Here is a 13075-nt window from a genome sequence, read left to right as displayed (position 1 = left end):
GGGGGAAGGCAGAAGGTAAACACTTCTCCGCAAGGTTCATCTGTTGGGATCTTTCAAGTTTTGGACTACAGTAACTCCCTCAAGATTTTCTGAAAGCAAGCACAAAGCACATTGATCAGGAATCCCCTGTCTCCCACATTCATCACAGCTACCCAGACTCCCAAATTTAGGGTTCATTTTCCAGCTCTGCTACAGACTTTGCCATCCCTGCACTTCAGCAGACAGCTATGAAGCCTCCTGGAAGCTGGCTCCCAGTGGGCACCCACCATCCACCTAGCATCATGGCCCTGGTTACACTGGCGGCCTCCAGATATAAGCAAAAAGAACTATGACCATGTGAGGGTTTTCATCTCACTGGAATAACCCTGTTAAGTGTAGCTCTTGGGGTAGGTTAGTTTTTTGGGGTTTTTTTCCTTTTAAAATAAGATGACATAATTAGAGATAAAAAGGAAACATGTAAGGGCTTGTGCAGCTCCAAAGCCAGGGATAATTGCAAAACACAAGTCTTACATCATCACTGTCTACTTTCACATTTGGCAACTTCAGCCACAAGACAAATCGGTGCCTATGTTATGTTTTGATTTTTCCTCTTATTTACCACCTAATTTTCTTGTTTCTTTTTAAACAATACATCAACTAAATGACAATACTTTTCTTTGCAAGCTTTTGTTTACATTTGTATGTCCATTAAATTAACTATGTAGACTCATCGAATGGTTTGGCTTGACCTTTAAATGTCATCTAGTCCAACTCCTGCACTGAGCATGGACTCCTCCAACTAAATCAGACCTCTGTCTAACCTGACCTTGAATGTTTCCACAGATGGGACATCTACCACCTCTCTGAGTAACCTGTTCCAGAGCTTCAGCATCTTAAATGTGAAAAATGTTTTCCTTGCATGTAATCTGGATCTACCTCTGGATCTATCCTCTTTTAATTTAAAACTATTACTCCCTGCACTATCACTACAGGCCTTGCTAAAGAGCTTGTCCCCACCTTTCTTATAAGCTCCTTTCCCTCTGAACGACTGCAACGAGGTCTCTCTGGAGTCTTCTCCAGGCTGAACAACACCATCCCTCTCAGCCTTTGCTCATAGGAGAGGTGCTCTATCCCTCTAATCATCTTTATGACCCTCCTCTGGACTCACTTCAACAGGCTCACATCTTTCGTGGGCTGGGACCCCAGAGCTGGATGCAGCACTGCAGATGGTTTCTCACAAGGGCAAAGGAGAGGGGGACAATCCCCCTCCCTTGACCTGCTGGTCACACTGCTTTCTATGCAGCCCAGGATGCTTTTGGCTTTCTGGGTTATGAGTGCACATTTGCCAGGTCATGTCCAGCTTTTCATCCACCAGTATACCCAACCGCAGTGTTGTTCCCTGTAAGGCTGCTCTCATATTTTAAAGCTAGTGGATATTTGGGACTCAGACTTGGTACTGTTCCATTTCACCTTTTCTCAGCAAGCTCTGTTATGACCAGAAATTAATCATTTCAATTAAGTCCTTTACTATTATTCAGAAGAACTTACATTTAAATTTCTCTTTCCTCCCAAACTTACTTAGTACGCTTCAGTAACTACCTTTAAGGATACTCCCTTACAAGAAATTAAACTGCAAAGCTTTGTGATTATTTTTGAGTGTTGTCAGATTAAACTTCATATTAAATTAAAAGCTGTTTCATAATGTTAAAGTGAATGTTCTGTATAATAATCTGCCTTCTGATGGTAATTTTTTATAATTAATTCCACCTTTCCATGCAATCTTTTGTGTTCTAAAGTTTATTCTGTACTCCCACATGGAAAATTAGATCATTCAGCATGTGGAGGCATTTACAGAATACAGCTCACAACTACCCAGTGAATAAATAAAATAGTGAAATGAAGGGAAAATTCTGTTAAAATATCTTTTTTTTTTTTATTTTAAGCACTACCAGTGTCTTCATTCAAATGACAGGAAAGAAGATGATGGCAGCCAGTGTTAGAGATCACCACCCTTCACATGTGTGGCTTCATCTCTCATCAGGACATGGAAAGTTTCTGCTGAAGGTTTTTTCCATCTTTCATCAAAGACAAGCTAGTTACAGTGCTCACTGGAGTGGTAGGAGAGGAAGCAGGTTCAACCCCCAGATCTACCAGCCATGTCCACATACCCACTCTCTATTCAGTTTCTCCTGACTAAATCCATCACTGGAAGACTGTGCACACCACAAACACAGACCTATCCAAACCCAAGCAAAACATTTTAAAGCCATGCAGGGCAGCCCATCCACAAAACTCTGCATGAATCCCAGACAGCTCGAAACTATGACAGAAGACCTGATGCTCCCTCCTGACTGCCCATCATGCAGGCACAAGGTGCAACATAGAATGTGTCCCCCCTCTCCACCCTCACCACTTTGCTGTGCATTTTTCCTTGCGGAAACCACACTATGCTATAGATCTAGGTAGTGGTTGCTGCAATGGTAAAAATATTCTACATTAATAATCTCATCATTTTAGTTTTTGGATTTAAGATTGTTTCAAAGTCTGTTGTCTATGGAAAGAGAGCTTTGGTGGATCGATGCCGCGTTTATTCCACAGGGTCCCACGTGGAGACGCTCAGGCGGCGCTCTGCCAGCGCCTACGCGGGCACCCGATCTCACCTTCGCAGGTGGTCACAAACACCCACTCACACACAGTCTGTGCATGAACCGGAGACAGAGAGGCGAGAGGGGTTCTCTGCATGCAATTCCGAGGTGTTTAATGGCAACACCCCGAAGAGAACAGAGACAAGAAGAACCCTGAACTGAAAACCCACGCCAGTTTTATCCTGAGAGCTCCCAAAACCAAGAGTTTTCCCCCCTCTGCAAGGGGGCAGAGGCAAGGTTGAATGGCATAACAGGGGCCAATGGGAAAAGGGATGGGAGGGGGGAGAGGGCCAGTGACCAGCAGAATCTAGGCAAAGAGAGAACTTTCTAGCACAGTGTTGTAGGGAGAGACCACTTTTAGGGCAACCTGGGAGGTGTAAAGTGGACTTAGCCACCGCAACAGTTGTCTGAAACCTGCGAGCAATTAAAACCTGTTAAACCTTTAGCAAGATCAAAGTTGGAAGATTTTTCTAATTCTCTGCATTTACGTATTTTATGTTTCAGACACGTAACTAAACTGCTTGAAGAATATCTTTAGAGAAAGTCCAATTCATTATCTTCCACTGCTTTTCCAGTTTCCTAACAGAAAATGGGTGTTTTCCTTTCTTTCCCTAATTTAGCTGGCAGCACCACAGAATCCATGCAGCGGCCAGATTCTGATCTGTCTCAAGGAGGTGCTACTCTGAAATCCTTGGAGCTGCTTATGGGTTACACAATGCAGTGACTTTACAGGACAGCCCAGTTCCTGTGCAGTTTACACAGAAGAATGTTTAGTGGTCACCTCCAAAACTGAGGGTTCCTTCAGTTTTAAATGTACCATCCAGCAGAACTCACAGCATCTTTCATGTGCATTAAAGATCTGCTGGTGACTGTAAGTTGATGATGAAGAAAACTTTTCAAAGATCAAAATATTCATCTATCTTCCAGGAGAGAAGAAACTGGATTCTCAGTAGCAAGAAATAAATGCAAAACCAGAATAAAGTGAAATTGGTATCTCGAAAATAGTTACAAAGTTCTGCTGGAAGAAGCAGAACATTTCCTGTCAGAATGAGTTGTATGTAAAGAATTTTCGTCCTGGTGTTTGTTTCCTCTTGTATTGTCCTCTTTCCACAACCTCCTCTGAGGCTATGGGACCTGATGGCATCCAGTTTCAACCTGGGCAGAGACAGAGGATGGGATTCCCAACACTGTGTTGTAAGGAAAGAGGGAGAAAATGTAGGAAGCTGCCTTTGTTCTTGCGAGAATCGAGTTCATCTGGGCATCTCATCAGTGTGGTGCCTGGGAGTCCAGGTGCGACCTGTCCAAAGGTAGCAGGTGCATAATTGCTTCCTTTACAGGTCCAGCAGCCCACAGGTTTTACAGGAACAACAAGAAACACCCAGCTTACACAACTTTTCCCATGCAAAAGCATGTAAAAAAATAATACAATCCACGAAGAGGTCAGAGGATGAATCGTGATCAGCTCAAATACCCCCCAGAATGCAAGGATGCCAACATCTCCTCCTGAAATGCAGCACTGCTACAAGTATCAGCTGCCATAAATATTTTTTTTTAACAATGCAGAATCTGTCACATGCAGAATATGAATTAGTTTAAGGTTATAAAAATTTAAAAAAAAAAAAAAAAAAATTTGCATGGTTCCTTTTTGTTCTCCCAAACAACCCCAAGCACAGTGCCACTGTCCAGACAGCAGAACTGTCCTCCCTCCATTGTGCCAAAGGACCTGGTTAAAAGCAAAATAAGAAGCAGCCCCAGTGTAAATTTTTTTTTTAATCATATGCCAAGTATGACAGCAGCCTTGTGCACAGGAAGCATCTGGACACACTGGAAAGAATTTCCTGACTAGCTTTGAGTGACAAACTCAACTAACAGCTTCTTTACACCAGCTACAGAAGAGCAAATTGCTCCCATGCTATCTCTCTTGGGAAAAAAAAAGGGGGGGAAGCCCCCCTCATTATTCTACCTAAAACAAGCAAACAATCAAGCCCAAAAAGCCAGTAAAATGGATTCAGAGGCTTTTTGACTTGGTCTGTAAACACAGAATTCCATGATACCAGGATTTAACCTGAACTGCTCAGCTATGAGAAGAGAAACTTGGAAAGCAAAACCCTTTTAGAATGCTGAATGAGTAAGATAATCTCTTTATCTTCCAAAATATAACTCACAAAAATGTTATTGAGCAAAAACAAACAAAAGGCCAGGTAACGGAAACACAGCATGTTACTAGCTTGAGGAAAAAAAAGTGCAATTTAATCTTTAATAAGCTTTACACACAGTGCAAAGCCTATCTCTCTAAATTTCTCTTAAATGGCACTGACTTTGAAGAATAAATCCACAGCTGGTGATTTATGTTGATTAAAAAAGCCTCAATATTCTCATTCTTCAGGACTTTGAGGTCGTTAGTAATACCAAAAGTATCTAATCATAAAAGATTATTTCCCCCCCCTCCTTAAACCCAGATGTTCATTAGTTTTTAACAAAATATTTTTATTACCCTCAGTCCTTCCAAAGTCAGTTAAAATAGAAGAAGCAGCAAATAGAAGTTGTTAGGGAAGTTACACAAGGACCCACCAGAATCCTCTCAAGAGGGAAAAAAAGCAAGAAGAAAGAGATGAGGTTCAGTGGGAAACACAAGTAGATAAAGGTGGCTGAAAACAACTGGTAAGATTTAGAAAAGAAATATGGATAATAATGACCTAAAAAAAAACATGATCACAACCATTCCAACATACAAAGACGGAGGGAAGTGCAAAAATTAACCTGGCAGTGCTGGGCTAATGATTGGACTTGATGATCTAAGAGGTCTTTTCCAAACTTTATGATTCTGTGACTAATTAAAGGCTTCCATTCTTGGGCTGGGGAAGGACCCTGAACAAGCTGAAATATGTATTGTGATTGTTTTTGCCAGGCTTACACTCCAGCACACGGAGCAGTGCTGGATGTGCTATTCAGGGGGGAGTTGGTGAGGCCACTGAGAACAAGAAGCTGTGAAATGGTGTATTTACCTGCTAAGTGAGCAGCTGATGATCAGAAATACAATCACTTTCTCTGTAGTAACTGATGGTGCCACCATCTATACATTTATTTAACAGACTCTGGATTCCTATTAAAGTTTGCTCCTTGTGATTTCTGCGGAATGAGTTTCACAGGTTATACATATTGTAAAAAGAAAAAAAAAAAGAATTCCTGTTCTTAAATAATAATTCAAGGGTGAGAAAAAGTCTCATTCATTTCCTCTGACACACAGTATAGGAAACAGAAGAAATGCTGACTCAAGTCACTCTCAAAGAATTTTAAAGCATTTAATGATACCACAAAAAACTCAAAATACCTTCCCCTGTGATATTCCTTCAAGGAAATTTTTCATAAATTCCATCTTTGTTTCCCCTTTCAGCTGTACACGTGAAGCTGATTTGTAAGTGGTTGAGGTTCTGGGCAAGTGCCCGTTTTCTGCCAGTTCACAGGCTCAAGGGAAGTGCATATACACAGGTCATGGTGTTTCAAAGGTCCTACACAAAAAATTTCTGCCCTCCTCCAGAGTCATGCCATGTTCCTGCTACCCAGCACTGAGGGCATCTCCCAGAGCAGGCAAGACCACAGAGCGGGTTTGTAGTCTTATGGAAAACTATAGCTACTGCCCTAGAGATAACAGAGAAATCAGCTATTCTAGGCCACCCCAGAAAGGCACAAAGAGAACAAACAGGCACATTCTTCAGGAAATACACTGTCCTGCAAGAAGTACTTTATCACAAATGGTCTCCCATGCCTCTGCTTAAGAAACAAAACAAAGAAAAAAAAAAGCCACAAAAAAACCTGACACCAAGGTCTTACTTCAAAACTTGGTCTGTAAAACAGAAAAATTATATTAAATTTCAGTGTATGTATAGTTCTGGTGATTGGAAGAACACTTTCCTTATGACTTTGTTTCTCACAGTTAGTCCTCACTTCAAATACTTAAACAGATACTTTTCACAAGTCTCTGCTTTCAGAAAAGTCTCCAGCCTCTTGACGTTACTGAAAAAACCTTAAAAGATTAAGATATTTAAAGGGTTTCGTCAGTGGACTGAAGGAAAATAATTTTAAAAAATAAAGTTGTATTTCAAGTTTTTTTCACAATTTTTTTTTTTAACTGACACACACTTCTATTTTTCTTTCTTCTTTGCAAACAGGGTGAAGCTGTATTTCCTGCAGATGATCATTACTTTGAAATGACAGCACACAACCAAACACACCTGGAATAATAGTGTTAAACAAATCTTCACCCTGTCTTGCAGTTTCTTTCGCATTTCCTCCCAAACCCTGTGCCAGGTCCCCAACCTCTGGCCCAATAAACTTTTCACACATCTCCTCCAAATGTTTCTGTCAACGAGGTCAGCTGCAAAATAACCAAAACAACTACTCCGATTTCACTGGCACCACACTGCAGAAGCAAGACTGCCACTAACTCTGCCCAGCACATCCAACCCACCAGTCCTGCTCAGTGCTCCTTCCACCCCTAAAGACTGATACTGTTTCACAGAGCCTTAGGGTTTTGCTATTTTCCCATCCTCTGTTTTCACATTGAATTGTGCACCCATTCCCTGTGGATATCAATCCAGTTTGCCCTGAATGCTGTTCGTGTCTTCACTTAAAAGGTGTTTTCTGCACCATTCTTTTAAAACATGTAGGAGACCAGAAAAACAAAGCCCATTAAGACTACCACACTGAACTTCCAGCATGTTGATGCAATTCTGCAGAGAGAACATCTTACCTAAGCAGGGTAAGATGGCTTCACCTGACTGGGGAACAGCTCTGTGGAAAGAGTCCTGGGGGTCCTGGTGGACAAGTTCAGTATCAGTAAGCAGTGTTCTGCTGCAGCACAGAAAATCAGCAGGATGCTGGGCTGCATCAGCATGACCAACACCATCAGAGATAACGAAGTCATTATCCCAATTTACTCAGCCCTCGTCAGGCCATGCCTGGAATACTGTGTTCAGTTTTGGTGCCTGCTACACAAAACAGACGTGGACAGGCTGGAGAGGGTTCAGAGAAAAGCCACAAAGATGATAAAATATGGAGACTCTCTTTTTACAGGAAATCACATAAAGGAGATGGCGGTAATGGTTACAAGGTACTCCTGGGGGGATTCTGATTATACACAAAAGGAGACGTTTTCACATGAGAACAGTCAGCTATTAGGACAGTCTCACCAAAGAAGTGGTGAATTCCCCAATGTTGGACACTTTTAAGATTGAGACAGACAGACTGCTGGGCTATCTTGTCTAGCCCATGTTTTTGCCAAGAAAGATTGGAACAGATGATCCTTGAGGCCCCTTCCAACTGGAATTCTATGATTTATGATTTCATAGAACAAAAATAATGAAAAATTCCGTCTCTCTATATATATACAAATTATGTATAAAATAAGATATACTTTACTGCAATATATGTAAAAATTTAAAATGTATATACAATCATGCTTATCTCTACAAAATACTAAGCAGAAGAGAACTTTTCCATATGGAGTATATATATTCTGGAAAGAATGGCTGCATCCACCTGAGCCTCCAGTTCAGGGAACTTGGGAATTTATACATCCCTCAGAGCTGCAAGGCACACGGTAAATAAAGCAATGATGGCCCCAAATACCCATTTGCCTCGCCATAAATGAGCCAAGGAGCTGTCTTGCACTGGTCAGATCATCCAGACTAAAGATCAAGTTTTGAAGTTTTAAAGCATCCTTCATTCCCATCTCTAATGTATCATCACTTCAAAAACAGTTCACATTTTTAAAAAATTTAATAATCAGCTGAGAAACTGAGGGTACATGGATTGTTTAGATCTCAAATCTACTATACAGTGCATTATTAAGACAAACTCTATAAAAGACTTTCAACAGGGTTGTGCCATCAGACCAGAGTGTAGGATATCCAAATACTTCTCAGATCAGTTTAATAGATTTTAGAAGTATTTTGGAATAAAACGAATTTTCTCACTTCCTACTTCACTTAGTCAAAGACACCATGCACTCTCTGATGTGCATATCAGTATTATATGACACTAAAACATTAATTCAAAGTAGACCTAAAAGCAGTATAAACATAAGACCCGTGACAAATAACGTGGTTTAGATAACTTTCAGGTTTGTTGTGAAATGATGGTATCTATTCCCCAGAACACAGCATGATTAAAAACACATTTCAGTTCTCTGCACCTCTGCCTACAAACTCAGTGGTTCCAGTCCATCAAATAAGAAAACCATAAATGGCCAGCTCTAGCCCTATTTAAATATTAAGCTCCAAGGAGCTAAATTCCTTATATTACTATCCTTCCCTGACATCTTTTTATTACAGTGCAGCATATGAAGCTATTAAGTCTTGTGTGCACTGCTTATCCTGTAGGCAAGTTGCCTGTCACACACAGAGCCACAAATACTGGGTCCATGCCTTTGCCTGTCCTCCTTTCTACAGAATTATAGAATGGTTTGGGCTGGAAGAGACCATAAAGATCATCTAGTTCCAAACCTCCTGCCATGAGTAGGTACATGACCTGTTTTCCAGTTGTATAAAAAGGCACTTTATTGTATGGGGACCTCTGAACTTCCCTACAGATGCTGGAGTGACTCATGCAAGATCCCCAGGGAATAGATTATTAATGATGCTTATGATTTTGCATGAACTGGGTCACCAGGAATTAGAAATGTTAGATTAGGAGAATCAAAACTAAATACATTTCTTGTCTGAATTTTTTTCCTTTCCTTTCTTCTTACTTGGCTACACATGGTCAGGTTTGCACAGCCTGGACTCCATTTCTCATGCTCAAATGCTGGGGATAGAAACACAACTAGGAACAGCAAACTTTTACTGCAATCTTGTAGAATCCCTTCTTCAAGACAGATGTCATTCAAAATTTGTAAAATGGGATCTGCAAGTGTTGACAAGTCAATAACTATTCACAGATCTTCCATGCCAACATCAAAATGACTGTTTAACAATATTTTTCCACATTTCAACCCCATGGAAGAAATCAACCTTCACATTCAGCATAATGCAAAAGCGAGTGAGTAAAACTGAATCAAGCCTACACTTCACAAAAATAATTTTCTAAAACTCACCATACAGTGTACTGACATGCAAATGTAAGAGGTGCATTTATATTTTCAGAAAGCTTTTAAATTACGCCATTTAGGTATATGACAGATGTCAAGCATCTCGAGACTGGGAAAAGACAGTTATGTGTTGGTGAGCTTGGATGGGATACCCTTCCTTCTCGGACCAGGGTAAGAGAGCACAGGAGGCTGCTGTTCTGCTAAGTTCTTTATTTCATAGTCTCATAGCTTTCTTGAAGGCAGAGTTCAAGGGGGTTACATGATAAAGGCAAGCAGAAACAGCAACAGCAGGCAAAACCGGCTTCTTCTTCTAATTCTAGTTTCTTCTATATGCTCTATATTTTTTCTTCCAGAAGTGTGGATTATATTTGTTAATTGACAGTAAGATTAACACACAATTCTAGTTTTCCTTTTCTTAACCTATCCTGGTCTAATTCTAACAGTCGTAAGTTTTACACAAGTGTTACACAGGTATTACACAGATTTGCATATATAGTTTCTATCAGCTCTCATTGTTTATGTGAACACTATCTAAAAAACTTGAACAGTATAGTTCTATCTATATTTTGTCTAAAGTAAAACAATTCTGTGAAAAGGTACTACTGCTGCAGTAAGAACTGTGTTTAAGGTCTCTGCTGCAGCTTTTCAATGTTTAAGGCACTTAGCATATATTTCTACTAAAAGTGAAAAAACCTATACTTCTATTTCACTTTGGTGTGACTTCATGTATCTCAGTTTATCCAAAGGTTTTAATTCAACCCCTGTGCTTTGGTTTTCCTCTGGGCCTGAGTCCAGAGATGCTTTCACTCCAACAATGTGTAAATTACAGAGATTTGTAATGCCCAAGTTATTTTAGTATAAGCTCATTCATTGGCCAAGCTTTGTCAAGAGACAGTCTTGCCATTTCATCCACAGAAGTAAAGAATAAACAAGACTCCTCTAATGGAAACTTCCTGAACAGTGTGTCTTACTTGATAATGTCTCAATCCCCATATTCTTTTCAGGTGTTATATTATTTAATATTTCTTTAATATATTCAACTGTTCTCTTTAGTGTGCATTCTTCTCTTTCTCACAATTATAAAACCACGGACACCATATTTTTAGCAGATACATCTCTTTGAAAATCCCCAAGACTGACCATTTCCTGCAAAACTGGAGGAAAGTCAAGTATAATGGAGGACAGACTTTCCTGCACAACCCAGAGTAGAACAGGTGCAGAACAGGGACAGAACAGCAACAGCTGCTTGCAACACTCTCATCTCTGCTAACAGATTCTAGGTGCTCCTAGTCACCTTCAAGACACCACATGGGTCTTGTGTTTGTTTGTGCAAAGCCTGTGATACCCAGAAGGGAATTTGGCATGGCAGCTCTGCTGTGAGAAAACTGTGTGTCAAGAGCTCAAGCAGTAATTGCACATACACAGGTGAGCATTTGCTCCCAGTTAGATGCTTCTAACTTTCTCCAGGAAAGAGGCATTTTAAATTGCCTTCTCAGTATCATTTTGACATCACCTGTAACTACCTGTACATGTACCACATTTCAGAAATTCCTAAGTCTGCCCCCTAAGGTATTGGTATGAGCACTCCTGAGCTCCATGAGATACTGCTGTGTTCTGCATTGTAAGCCACAAGTGTGAGGATTTGCCTTATCTCAAGTACAAAAGCAGAATCCCAGGAACTAATCTGATCCCTCTATCAACAACACATTTAAAGGAAGATTATCTCTTCCACAAAGACTGGCTGTCCTTCAGTAAGTCAGTTCTCTGCTGGCTGCTACTGATAGCTGAACAAGCTATTCCCAGAGGTACGGCTGCATTTCCCAACCAGCCATGAAGAAAAGAAGCACAACCGTTCCCCAAGTCATGTGCACAGTTGAGGAAAAAACCAAAGATGAACTCAAGTGCTCATTTCCTTGTCTGATCAGAAATATCTGATGATCTGTGAAATATAGCAAACTGTCCCCCCCTTACAATTTTCAACTGAATTTCATCATGCACTTGCAAGACACTAGATGGGAGTTGAATAGTCAGCATTTCACAACAGTGGAGGAGTGAAAAAAGTCTCAACTACACAGAACTTATATGTACACATACAAAACCCTGTTTTCCTGAGATTTCAATCCAATCCACCAAATTAGAAGGTCCAATAAGGACCTGAAATTTCTTACACTTATCTGATCAAGGTCTCCACACCCTGCCAACACATCACAAATTTTGTCATCAAATAGATTCAAATAAAGCAGCGATTGATTTGGTCTACTGGATTTTGGAGGCCTATCAAAATTATGCCTTGATTGCAAAACAGGTATAAATATGTCTGGGGGTGACTTTATGATGTGTACCCCATATCGCTGCCCTATGCCCAGAAATTAATTCTTGTGCCTTTCTGTGCCTTTAAACTGAGCCTGAGAGGGGGAAGGAAAACTGAGCAAAACTTTTTCAAAGCAGTCTGCAGCTTGTTCAAGGTCACACAGAGATAGCGACTTTTTTTTTCCAGCCAGCTTTAGGCCAGTTTTTCAGTTTCTTTTTCTCTGCAGAGAGACTGAGAGTTGAACTTTTTTTCCTTCCCTGGAATTCCGGATTTTTTCCCTTTTTCTGTGGATTGCTTCAATATCAGAGCACATCGGGAGGACTTTCCACCGGGCACAGAGGGCCTGGCCCTGGGCCAAGCCCCAGCTCTGAGGAGACCAAAGGGAGGACTCAAACACTTTCCCAGGTTTTTTCTTCACAGCGAAAGATTTTATTATTTAGCATTATTTTCCTTTTCCCATGTGTTTGTTAAATAAATAGTTTTTATCTCTTTCACTTTCCTTAGAGGAAAATTTATTTTTCCCGAACCTGGTTGGGGGAGGGGTGGTTGTGCCTCCTCTCAGAGGATATATCTCTAAATTTGACCAAACTGGAACAAAATGATAGCTGGTAAACACTTGAGAGTGCTGCTTTACCTTTTCATTGGTGTCTGAAAACATGGCCCAAAGGTTTCTCTTGCAAACCATTAGAGTGCAACTATTATTTATTAACTACTGTTGCACTCTGTTGTAAGTGAGAAAAAGATCAAGCAGTTCAGCTGACTATACTTAAGTCTACTAAACCAAGCACAAGCATTGCAGCTGGTCCACTACTGCCATACAGAAATGGTTTGGGACAAATGAATTCACTTCTGACAGATATATACCTTCTAGTTCTATCCACAGAAATACCTGAGCATCTTCCATTCACTTTCTTAGATACCATCAAACCCCGTGTCACCTTAACTACTAAATCCCTTTCTAGTGACTGCTCCTCCCAGGTCCTTCTATGCTCATTCTCAATAATAACAAGGCTTAGTATTACAGAAAGGGTTAAAAATAACTCCATACACTCT

General features: G+C 40.5%; 1 protein-coding gene across 2 annotated transcripts in view; it reads right to left on the bottom strand.

Annotated features, from left to right (window-relative positions):
* The window catches only part of LOC103612359 (probable acyl-CoA dehydrogenase 6), an 81176-nt gene that overhangs the window by 51021 nt on the left and 17080 nt on the right, over positions 1-13075 (bottom strand). The gene's annotated exons all lie outside the window — the stretch shown is intronic.

Source organism: Corvus brachyrhynchos, unplaced genomic scaffold (genome assembly GCF_000691975.1).
Source record: "Corvus brachyrhynchos isolate BGI_N302 unplaced genomic scaffold, ASM69197v1 scaffold142, whole genome shotgun sequence".
Lineage (NCBI taxonomy): Eukaryota > Metazoa > Chordata > Aves > Passeriformes > Corvidae > Corvus > Corvus brachyrhynchos.
The sequence above is the reverse complement of the archived record's forward strand: the minus strand, read 5'-3'. Positions and strand labels throughout refer to the sequence as shown.